Source organism: Passer montanus, unplaced genomic scaffold (genome assembly GCF_014805655.1).
Source record: "Passer montanus isolate IOZ18808 unplaced genomic scaffold, ASM1480565v1 scaffold27, whole genome shotgun sequence".
NCBI lineage: Eukaryota > Metazoa > Chordata > Aves > Passeriformes > Passeridae > Passer > Passer montanus.
This window is the reverse complement of record NW_024367372.1, coordinates 1012722-1025550: the sequence shown is the minus strand read 5'-3', so window position 1 is coordinate 1025550 and position 12829 is coordinate 1012722.

The window sequence follows — 12829 nt, the reverse complement described above, 5'->3', positions numbered from 1 at the left end:
GGAAAAGTGTGAGTCACTGGTTAATATATAACAAAACGGTGACTGGGAAGAGAAAGTTTCCCATTAGTTTCACACACTATAGAATAAATCCTGTGATGGCACTAGGCAGGGAAGAGGAGGGGAGAACATGTAATAGAAGCCTAAAACAACAGATTTTTTTAGAAATTTGCATTCAGTTAATTATGCAATTAGAAAAATGGACCATTGGAGCACAGCAGTGCTTTCACTAGTGCAGAGAGGGTAGGTATTCCTATGTACAGTCAGTATTCAGAAGCACATCCCCAGGAACCAGGGGAAACCATAAACCACAACCCTTAAATCAGCCTCTCTGATTAGGGAAGAATTTTTTTCTTAAATAATACAGATAGGAAAACCACCCTGTTAACGTGTTCTTCCCACCCATCCTCGTTTGGAAAGCCTGATACTTCAAATTATTCCCACTGCTTCCAGCCCCCTTTGCACAAGTGGGAAGGAAGGAAGAGAGGGAAATGTGTGTGAAGAGAAATACAACAGCACAGTCTTTCTCAAACAACTGAAAAATGTATTTCACACTGGTTCCTTCCAGTTTCCCAACACCTAAATAGATGCTGCCCTGGAACAAGTCAACATTTCATGCAAACAACCTCAGAGCTCAATCTGTGCAAGGAAAAAAAGGAGTCTGTTTTCATGTTCTAGTCTCTCCCTATCTTGTTTCAGGCTTTTTGTTTAAATCAACACCTTCCAACTGTGTAGATTTTAGCTGGAGGTTTTTTTGCTTGCTTGTTTGTTTTGGAGAGGAGGGGGGTTGTAATTTCCCAACGTATGGGAGATAAATGAGATGTTTAAAGCGCCTCAGTGGAGTGGCATAAAAGCTGGGAAATCAGAGAGATTGTAAAGCTATGTTTGTTTTAGAAATAAAATAAAATAAATCAAGCAAGAGCAGGTTAGAGCTGCTAATACTGAGCTGATTAAGAGCAGCAGTTACATAAAAAGCAGCTAGAGTCCATATTGTAAGTAAGTATTATTGCAGCCATGAGAAATGCAGCTCCAAAGCTTTTAAGGGCTGGTGTGATTTTTTTTTTTTTTAATGTGAATGAAGTGCTGATGAAAGTTATGGGATTGACAGCTTTGCAGACTCAGTGTTGCTGTTTAAGCACATAACCCAGGGTAGTGCCTACAAGACCTGCAGGAGCACGTTGTCCAGGATTCTGTTGTCTCTGATTTTAGGGACAGAGATCAAAGTCCCCCAGTCCAGGCTAGGAGGATCCAGGATCTATTTGTAGATCTCTACAAGAAAAAAAAGCATCCACAAATTTGTGAAGTTGGGAAGTGGTGGAGTCCCCATTCCTGTAGGGATTTGAAAGCTGTGTGGATGTGGCACTTAGGGACATGGGTCAGTGGTGGCCTTGGCAGTGCTGGGGTGTCACAGTCATATTTTCTGGAAAATTCCCTGTGCCCAGGATTCTTCTCCTGGGAAGCTGAGAAGCCCTGGAGAAAAAGGAAAACAATTCTTATCTCATTTGCTTCTCCTGTGTTTTGCTCCTTTGGAATGTGGTTGGACATTGTTTACCCACAGGTGATTGTTTCATTGGTTTCTGCTGTGAATTGTTTTGACTCAATGGCCAATCAGGGCCAAGCTGTGTCTAGACTCTAGAAGGAGTCATGAGTTTTCATTATTATCTTTTTAGCCTTCTGTAAGTATCCTTTCTGTATTCTTTAGTATAGTATAGTTTAGTATTCTTTAATATAATATAGTATCATAAAATAATAAATTAACCTTCTAAGAACATGCAGTGAGATTCATCCTTCCTCCCTTTTTCTGGGAATCCCACAAATATAGTACTGGGGGAATGGTTGGAATCTGAGAGGGCTTTTCCAACCTAAATGATCCCTGGTTCCAACTCTCATAATCCCAAGCCATTGTGCAACCACTGAGCTGTCCCTCAGACCCCAATTCCTCCCACCCCTTCTGCCAAGCCTGAGGCTGCTGAGAAGGGCAAACCTGCAGCTCCAGCAAGGCAGGAGAGCAAAGGGGCTGCTGTTCTGGTGGGACTGAGCCAAAACACCCCCTGGAACTGGATGTGCAGGATCTGAGCAGGAGGGAAGGCTGCTCTTGCCCTGGGTTTCACCCAATATGTTGGAAATGTGCAGCAGCCCTGGCAGGCAATTCCTTTTCCCTTTAGAGGGAGTAAAAGCCAAGGGATTGCCTGAATGCCATGAGGGAGGTTTTGAGTCTTTGCTAAGAACAGGGTGGTTGCTCTCCTCAGGCTCGTGGCAGGTTGATGGTAGTGGATATTTCTACAACTCACAAGGCACTGGTAAACAGGAATTCCCACTGGGAAATATGGAAATTATTTGAAGCCAGTTTAGATTAGACTCGGTCACTTTTCTTCTGCTGTTGAAACATTTCTTTGTGATGCTCCACTCAACAGCAGTGGAATAATTTGCCCCATTTGGAGAATTATTTGAGCCTTTTGATTTCAAAGGCTTCTTCCTTATAGGACCATTTTAGAATGAAAACTGTTGAAAATGAGAAGTCATATATTTTGTATAAAAAAAAGAAAATCCAAACAAAACCCCCTCACCCCTGAATTTTCAGACCTAAATTCTGAAAATATAAAATCATGATAAATATATACTTGGTAGGAAAAAAAAAAATCATGTCTCTGTAGGTTCCACTGGAATTTCCTACAGTTCCCTCTGTTTCCTCAGCTTCACTGATGTCTCCTGGAACATGGCACACATCCTGGCCTGGCTCCTGAGTGGCTCTCCAGGCTGGGGCAGCACAGGATGAAGACACTTCTCCAATTCCCCCTTTGCATCTCAGCCTTTCCCAGGGAAGGATCTCCTGGAAGGGCTGCACAGAGCCAGGTGATCCATCCCATCCTAAGGTCCACACAAGGTGGCAAAACCTTCTGCAGCTGGAATTTGCATTTCTGACCACAGCAAACAAGGAAATAACCCCATTTAGCTCTCTTTGTGCACAAGGTTTTGAAAAAACAGGATTTATACAGATGTGTATAAGCTAAATATTGAGATATGACTGAAACAACATTTTAGAGCTCAGGCCCACCGGTATATTACACTCCAAGCAAATGTGCAGCATCAATTGGCAGCTGCCTGAAAGAAAAAATATGAATAGAGACAGCAGGAATAAGTTGCAATGGGCCAATTGAGCTGTTTTTAAGAGAAGAAAATAAGGGCAATTGCTGATTTATTTGGCCTTGTTCTCAAGTGCTCTGTGCCATAGCAAAGACTTGTGATGAATTTGCACAGGCTTAGCTGCTATGTAAGGAAAAGAAAAGGATCTTCCACTCTTTTATTTTGTTTTATTGGCAGGAAAAAAACATCTCTCCTATGCAAGATGATGCTAAGGAATAGAAAAAGAGGGCAGTGATGTTCCTGAGCCCTGCAATGAGCACCCAGAGCAGGGAGTGAGGGTGATTGGAGGGACACAGAGCCCAGGGAGGTAAAGCCTTGTCTAATGCATAGGAAAAATGATATGTGGTCAGTGGTATTGTATTTGCAGGAAGCTTTGTGGCAGGGAGGAATGATGAATCTGACTCCCATGTTTTCAAAAGGTTAATTTATTATTTTATGATACTATATTATATTAAAGAATACAGAAAGGATACTTACAGAAGGCTAAAAAGATAATAATGAAAACTCATGACTCCTTCCAGAGTCTAGACACAGCTTGGCCCTGATTGGCCATTGAGTCAAAACAATTCACAGCAGAAACCAACGAAACAATCACCTGTGGGTAAACAATGTCCAACCACATTCCAAAGGAGCAAAACACAGGAGAAGCAAATGAGATAAGAATTGTTTTCCTTTTCTCTGAAGCTTCTTGATTTCCTAAGAGAAAAATCCTGAGCAAAGGGATTTTTTCCAGAGAATGTGAATGCTACACAGTGGGGAGGCAAAGGCAGCTTATGTGAGTCCCTCTTGTCACACAGCCCTGTCCCTGGTGGCCCTGAGGAATTCTTGGTGTGCTGAGAGCTGTCCAGGGTCACAGAGTTCAGCTCAGGATCCTGGGAGAAGTGCCTGTTGTGTCTGGGTTTGTCACAGTGGCTGATGAGGAGAGGCTCAGTTCTGGCTGTGTAAATAAATGCTCAAGGTTCTTCAGGTGTCACCATCAGACAAGAAGCATTTTCCACCGTGCTTCCCACTGAGGTGAGGTGCCACAGCATTATCCAGGAGGAAACTCCTCAGCTCTCCCTGCAGGTGCAGAGGGTGTCCAAGGACGTGAGGGTGGAGCAGAGCTTTGTGCCTGTGAGCAGTGTCACCTCCAGGTGACAGAAGGTGTGCAAGGATAAGCTACACCAAAAGCCACTCTGGAAGGTCTCTCCATGCCTTTGTGCATCCTTCCCCATGCATTCCTCACTCAGCTGCCTGATTGTTCCTGTGGCTGCATGGGGACAGTCTCCCTGAGCTCTCCAGGGTTTGTGTGCCTCTGAGGTGACATCCCCACAGACATCAGAAATGTCACAGAGCCAAAACATGAAGGGGATGGTCCCAAATGCAGCATCCTGGATCAAGGCAGCCCTAAAGCCCTGGTTGCTGCATGCTGAAAAAAGACTTCCAAAATTGATTAATAACCCTAAGATTACAAGTGTAGTAGTTGATTAGAAGTGTGTAATATCACAAAGTAGAAAACTTAGAGTTTGGGATTTTAGGATATAGTAATATATATACGTATATGTAGAGCAAGATAGAGGTTTTAGGGCAGAAGCCAGTATTTTGGATGAGGAGGCCAACACCTCCAATTCCATACGGGATACCAGATTGGAAGAGCCATAAGCACATCCACCTGTCTCAAACTTTTTTGACAAAGTCCTGGCCAACGTGGCCACACACACTGGATCCCCCTGAGCGAGGGGATGCCCCTGACCCTTCAGTGCTGGAGTCCAAGATGCTGAGGATTTTAGACTTTCTAACTCTTAGGAGAGCACTGCATTTTTGACCCGAAGTGGTAGAAGAGGCTTCCAAAATTGATTAATACCACTAAGATTACAAGTGTGTAGTTGATTAGAAGTGTGTAATATCACAAAGTAGAAAAGTATGGGGATTTAGAATATAGTAATGTAGCAAGACAGAGGTTTTAGGGCAGAAGCCAGTATTTTGGAGGAGGAGGCCAACACCTCCAATGCCAAACGGGACACCAGATTGGAAGAGCCATAAGCACATCCACCTGTCTCAGACCTTTCTGGCCAAGTCCTGGCCAATGTAGCCATGTGCCCTGGACACCCTTGAGCGTGGGGGTGCTCACCCTTCAATGCTGACATCCTAGACACTGAGAATTTTAGAATTTTAACTCCTAGGAGAGCACTGCATTTGACCTGAAGTGGTAGAAAAGGCTTCTAAAATTGATTAATAATGATTACAAGTGTGTAGTTGATTAGAAGTGTGTAATATCATAAAGTAGAAAAGTATGGGTTTTAGAATATAGTAATAGATACTGAGAATATAGTATAGATACTGAGAATTTTGGACTTTTTATGTTGACAAACTAACTCCTAGGAGAGCACTGCATTTGACCCGAGGTGTTAGAAAAGGCTTCCAAAATTGAATAATACCACTAATATTACAAGTGTATAGTTGCTTAGATGTGTGTAATATCACAAAGTAGAAAACTTAGAGTTTGGTGTTTTAGAATAAATAGTAATATAGCAAGATAGAGGTTTTAGGGCAGAAGCCAGTCTTTCGGAGAAGGAGGCCAACACCTCCAATTCTAAACGGGACACCAGATTGGAAGAGCCATAAGCACATCCACCTGTCTCAAACCTTTCTGACCAAGTCCTGGCCAAGGTGGCCCCGTGCCCTGGACCCCCCTGAGCGAGGGGATGCCCCTGACCCATCCCTGTCCCGGGCAGGGCTCCGTGGGCTGGCAGGAAGGGCTGGAGCCGGGCAGGGAGCACGCACTGGCACCGCACGCAGCCCTTCCGCTGCCTCTCTAAGTCCCTGACACATAATCTTGGTCCCGATTTGGTCTCCACCTCATCTGGCTTGTGTAAGCTGCTTCCCGTGACCTTTCCTCGGCGCAGGGAAGGAGGGGGAGGGATGGGGGGCATGTTAGCAGAGCCAGACCCTCCTGCCAGCGGGCAGAGGGTGCTCTTGCCTTGCATATCCCGCTCCCTCCGGATGGCCGAGGCTGTTCCCCTATAAACCAGCCCTTCCCAGACGATGCTCGGGTCCAGGGATGCCCGAGCATCCCCGCTGGCCCAGCACGGATCTGCTTCATTAATATTCCTGCTGGGGTGGGCGGGTGGAGGGAGCGCTGTGTCTAACCTACTTTATTCAAATAGAAAACGCGTGTGGTGGAGTGAGAGGGGAGATACAGGCTCTGCCATAATTCCAGATTTAATTGGAAATTTAGTAAATCTGCTAAAATATTTAGTGGTTTCAATTTTTTCCCTCTCTTCTGTAAGAAACAAAGGATCCCGGTTTATCGTGTGTCTTTCAACAACTTTAATTTCATTTGTAGATTAAGGATGGAAGTAGCATTTCCACTCGATTGCATACTGGGCATTAAGGAGACAAAAACGTTCATTGTTTGCCCGAAGTCGGAGGGGTTTGTGCAGACATTAAGCTGTAGGTGGCATTCTTTATACCTGACATCAGGAGCTTTTGTCAGCCCTTCAGCTGACAGGATTCTCTGCTGACCCCTCTGAGGTGTGTGAAGCAGTGAAAACAACCGAACCATTTCTGCCAGGTGAGGAGGAGAAGTGGGACAGTCTTGTCCCGACGCACTGGGCAGAGGCTGCTCACAAAAATCAGTAATTCAATTTTTTTTTTTTTTGGAGAGACTGTCTGAGAGAATTAAAGAGCCAAGAGTTGGTGCCCTTTCCTATAACATAGTCAATAGGAACCCTGGCCCAAGAAGTGAGCCTTGGGCATATAAAAACTCATATTCGTGGGTTTGGAGCAAAATCTGTCCCATCAAGCACTTTTTGGGGCCAGAGCTGTGGTTAGAGGGCGATCCTGGGCTCAGACTGGAGAGTCACTGGTTTGTGGTTAAAACCAGCACCAGGCCCATTTCAGGTGATATTTGTACCCATCCAGGACAGGGGTGACTGCAGATAACAGAAGTTGTATTTCCATGTAGGATTATACAGGTAAGCTCCTGTTTTGGCCTTAATTGTCCACCTTGGTCTTAAATGACCATCATGCATGAAAGTAATGTCCCAGCCAGAGATGTTTTTGGGGCTGTCTTGCAAGTTTTTATTGTTTGTTTCCCAACAATGACCATTGCTCTCATGAAAATTAGTGGGAGTTTGTCCCTTGGCTCAGATGGGAAGAGGGTGCCTCTCTTCAGTTTAACTACTTTTAAACCAGTCTCTTCAGTTTAACTACATTTTTTTTTTAATAATCCTTTGCTTATATTTTCTCTCCAAAACTCAGCCCTTCTGAAGCCATCTTTCTGTAATTCTCTTAACTACTGTAATGCAAACTCACCACAAAAGCTCCTCGAGAAATCAAGGTTTTTGTGAACACCAGGCTTGAGGAAGAAAATTGTCACCTAAACTTTCAGGTATCCTCATTTTCAGGGAAGCAAAGGACAGTCTCTGGAGTTGGGTTTTTTTTTTTTAATCTGTGGCAGTTAAATCAGATTTATTAACATGCCACGTTATGAAGGTGGGAAGTAACATTTGTTTTCCTGGGTCTTAAGGGAATTTATCCTGTCATCATTAAACTGGATTTTAAACCACCATTTAATGTTTTGTTATTTTTCTCAGGTGGTTGGGTCGGTTTTTTGGTTGATTTTTTTTCTTTTTTTTTTTTTTTAGCATCCAGTGTTAATCCTGCAATTGGAAACCACAGAGGATAGAAGTACTGTGTAACTTGCTTCCAGAACAAATAAGGTACAGCAGCTAATTTTAGTTTTAGGTTTCAAGGAGGGGGAGAGGAAGGGGGTAAGGCAGCACCTTCCCTTTATGCTGTGAGACAGCCTTCAAGTGCGAAAGCAGAAATTCCCAAGCTGAGATCTGGTGAATGTAGAAAAGGTTCATTTTCAAAATTGCAACAGCCTGTACTTAGGTGATATTAGAAGACACCATGACAGTAAAGTAGTTTTATGCATAGCGGCTTAGCTAACATTTTGAGAACTAGTTTAGTGAAGCTATCAGGTTTAAAAATACCAAGCCACAAAGTTTTAATGAAACTATGCTTGGATCAAAGTACCATAAAGAGCATCCAAGAACTGCTTAAAAGATCCTTGAGTGGAAATTAGAATGGATCTTCAGGATTTATTCTGTAAAGCCTGTCTATTTTGACCTTTTTTCAGTCTCATATTAAGGCAGCTGAAAGTGTGTTTTGTTTGGCTAATGCTGGGGACTCGCTGCAGCTATTAGGTCTGTTAAACTGAGGCTGCCACTAAAGTTTTAGTATGCATTAATTGACTGATAAGGACTTGGGAATCAAATGGCTGAAGGAAAGGGCTATCATAGATTTCTTTTTTCCCCCCTCCTTCCTTTGCTTTATTTCTCTTTGCACTTCATTTACATCCTGAGCCCTATTGGTGATCCAGATTTGAATAAAGCCACAGCTTAAGCAGCGATTAGATCTCAATAGCTTGGATTTTCAATGAAATTGTGGCATCTTTTTTTTTTTTCTGCCACGCGTATTTAGCGGGAGGTGTGAAAATTGACACCTGGTGCAACTTTATCTTTGCAAACACTGCCTCGTTTTATGCACAGACGTCCCCACGTGCACAAAACGTTTGCAGATGCGCATAGATAGACCGCGTGTATAAAATCCTGCTGAAATTAGGGTATTAGTTGATAGGCCTTTGACTCTGTCAGTGTCAGGGGTTAGTGGGAAACAAAGACAGGGCTAAGCAAAGCTTTGCAAGAATGGAGGGAGATAAGAAGACCTCCCCCTTCTCCAGGTTAATTTTTTAAGCGTGTCATCCAAACGTTCAAAGCAGTGATCCTGCAAACGCTATTAGAAGAAGAAAGCCATCAGGAATATATAATGCAGTAAGGGTTTGCGTTTTTTTTTACATTCTGATGTTATTATCATTACTGTTATTATTATTATTATTATTTGGAAGCAATATGTTTAAAGTTCACCTGCTAATCCTTAAGCTGTTGATACGACGATGTCAAAAATGATGGGATTTGGTGATTCTCATTATTGTTATGTATTGTTCTTCTCTAGCATTCCAAATTAATATTTATAAATGCCAGGAAAAGTAGTCTTTTTATAGAGATGAGAGCTCCCCAACTCAATTTTTATTTTCTTTTTAACAAATAAACATTGTATCCAATATAGATGATTGCATTTAGGAATGAAAATTATTTCCCAAGCAATCTATTTGATGCTGATTGGAGGTTTTTTTAACTTATTTTTCTGCCAGCAAGATGACAACCTGTAGATGTGATCTCCCCTTACCACAATTTTCAACAATCTTTGTCCAAATTAAATAAATGCTGATTGCAGTGAGTGTGATCAAACTGACACAAATACTGGAATGGGTCTGAAATTCTACCAAAAAGGCTCTTCAAGCAAGAATGAAATAAAACCAATGGCTGGGAAGGAATTTTGATTCTTGATCACCTTCTTAATTTGAAGCCGTTCATTTCTAGGGCAGTCCCGTTTTTCTCCTGTGTGATTTGTCCCAAGGACACAGCCCTGAAGACCAGCTTCCTCCTGACAGGTACAATCATGGAATCATGGAATACCCCAAACTGGAAAGGACCCACAAGGATCATCAAAGTCCAACTCCTGGCCCTGCACAGGACACCCCAACAATCCTACCACATGCCTGAGAGCCTTGTCTAGCAAGAGAGACCAATTATCCTTTGCTCTTAGCCAAAGGAGGGATTGTTATTCCAAAGTGAGGAATGGGATTGCTGGGTGGGAGAGACATGGGCACACACAGCCTTGGTAAACAGTTTTGGACTTGCCTGGAAGTGCTGAGGGAAGGACATTCAGTCCCTGCAGTGGGTTTACAAAGCTATTTTTAACCAGTACCTCCAATTCAACAAGAAATGAAGAGGAAAAGAAGGAAGGAAGAAAAAAAAAAGAAGAAACTCCAATTCCTGCTGACCTGCACAGCTGGCTTATTTGGGGCTTTGTATCCAGTGGGGGGGAAAAAATGTGTGCCCCAATTACCAGGCAAGCAACACAGATCCAGACTGCTGGTGAAGCTCATTTCTGAAACATTTGCAATGAGAGCAGAGATCACCTGGCCCAGCTTAAGAGAGATTCCCAAAATTACCAGCACTGCATGCAGAGGAGATATTCTGCAAAGGGTGACAATCTTCAAGGTTGCATTGGGCTGGTGTAACTGTCCCAGCATCTGGAGGCTTTGTGGACATCTGTCCACCCCAATTTAATCTCTGTAGTGAAGGATGTGATGTCACTCTGGCATCACTCTGCTTTTGGGGATAAATCTTTGAATGAGCTCCTTTAGGGCAATGCCTCAGTTTGAGACTGGGGACATCTGATGGGAACAGAAGAGGGGACTGGTTTAAATTCAGGCAGGAATGAAGAGAAGAGCTGGGCACAGACAGGATGATTTATCCAGGATGATTTATCCTGGCTTGATGCGTGCTGAAGGCTGCTGGTTGTGCAGACACTGATTGTGGCAGGGCTGAGGCTGCCGAGCTTTAATGGACCGTGCTGCTGCAAATACAGAGAGACGGGAACTGATGGAGAATATATTCAGGCTGGATATCAGAAGGGAGTTTGAGACTCTCAGACAACAGAGATTTGGGAATGGCCTTGGGGCAAATGCTCCAGCTCATTTGAAGCTGAGGCTCGTTCAGCCTGTGAAATGGGATTGTATGACTTGGTTGCTGGGGAATGTGACGGGAAGGACTTGGTGATTAAAGGGGACCCTTCTTGTCCTCAAATGGGTTTTAGGATGTTTTAGTTTCCTCTTTGGTGCTGGAGGTGCTTCCCAGAAAGTCCTGGAGCTGCTGTCATGTTTTGATGACCATGGCAATCGACGCTGCTTTTCAGGCTTTTGGCACATTCTGACAGACATGGATGAAGTGAGTGTGCCCTGGCTAAAGAAATACCTCCTTGTAAGGATTGGCACACTCTGCTTGTGGAATGAAGGGCTGTGGGTTCGGTACAATCAAATGTTCCATCTTGACCTCTCGGTGGTCTGTGCTGCTTTCACATCCTCAAAAGATGTGAAACTGTCAATGACTCCTTTGAGCCCTTCCCTTGAACTGGGGTCTCTAATGTATCATCACATACACTGCAAAAGACCATTTTTAGCACTTTCAGCATTTTAAATGTTGCATTTGAAGTAGCCAGTCCAGTGGCTGCCTGTTGTGCATTCTGTAATACAAACTGGCATCTTGGCACTTGGTTGGAGAAAGGGAGCACATGACACAAGTCTGGATCAGGAATCTGGATTTGATAGCTCAAGCTGCTCGGTGCTCATTTTCTACTGCAGTCTTGTAGGAAGATACTCAAGATCCTCATTCCTTTTTCCTCTCAGCTGTTCCCCAGCCACTCACTTGAGGGATCTTACAGAACCTTTGTTTCCTAAAGACTCTGGGTTTTCCCAGAGGCTTATATCCTACAGTCTATTATATACAGACACACAGATGCTCTAAAGCAGAAATATTTATTCCTGGATTGGTTTCTCTCTTCTTCAGACATCTGTAAAATCAGTGCCACCAGCAGAATGAGTGCATCAGTCAATGCCAGGCAAGCAGATGAAGTGCACTGAAGACGAACAAAGTGGGCCTGACCTGTGAAATGGGGCTGCTGTCAGTGTGAAATGAAAACTTGGGGTTGAACTCATCCCTGAAATGGTGAAACCCTCTCCAAGAAGCTGTAGAAAGTTATTTTTCTGGTGGATATTAACAAATAAGGACATTCTTGTAAACAAAAGTGATGCTCTGCTGAGGGACACATCTTGGCAGCCACTGCAGGGTCAGACAGGGTCAGATCATCTATCCTCAGCTTTTCCCCATGTCAGGGACCCCCTTGCACCCCAAAACTTTGAGTGTCCTTGGGACAGATCTTCCACGCGTTACTGATGGTAGATGCAGCCAAACCTCACCAGAAACCAGCAGCACCAGGGGGTGATTTGCTTCCCTGAGGGAGGACAGCAAAGTAATTTCATGGCAGAAGATCCATTTCACTGCCTCATTTCCAGAAAAGGAATTCTTTCCTTCACTCCAGCCTGCTGCTGGAACTCATTCCCCAACCCAGCAGCTTTGTGGCAGGTACTGCCCTTCTCCTCCTCCCTGCTCTGCAGCCTGTACAGGGTGCTTTGCTGCACAGAAAGGACATCACAAGCATTCTTCAGGAAATAATTGAGGATCTCCTGCCAGGGTTCTTCTTCCAAAGGATGCTTCTGCCACTGCTCTGCTAAGGGAGGATGTTGGAACCCTGGTTGCTGAGAATTTCAGACTTTCTGTGCTGTCAGACACAGACCCCCAAGAGAACACTGCATTGACCTGAGGCTGAGGAGAAGGCTTCCAAAATTGATTGATAGAACTGGGATTATGGGTGTGGAGTTTGAATAGAAGTGTATGATATCACATGGTGGAAAACTTAGAGTTTAAGGTTTTAGAATATAGTAATATATATAAAACAAGATAGAAGATTTAGGGTGGAGGCTGGTCCTTCTTCCTCTTCCATCTTCTTCTTCATGTTTTGGGTGGTTTTGTGTAATTGGATAAAAAAGTCCACATTGTGGGGCACAAGTGGTTGGTTATTGGGTTAAAAGTAAAAATAATTTAGGTGTCATTTCTTAATTGGACAGTTTATCCTTAAAAGGCATTGTAAAGAGAGAGAGAGAGAGAGAGAGAGAGAGAGGCCTCCATTTTTAGTTTGTTAAAGTGCTGTAGAAATCAGAGTTTGTGAGACTGTAACA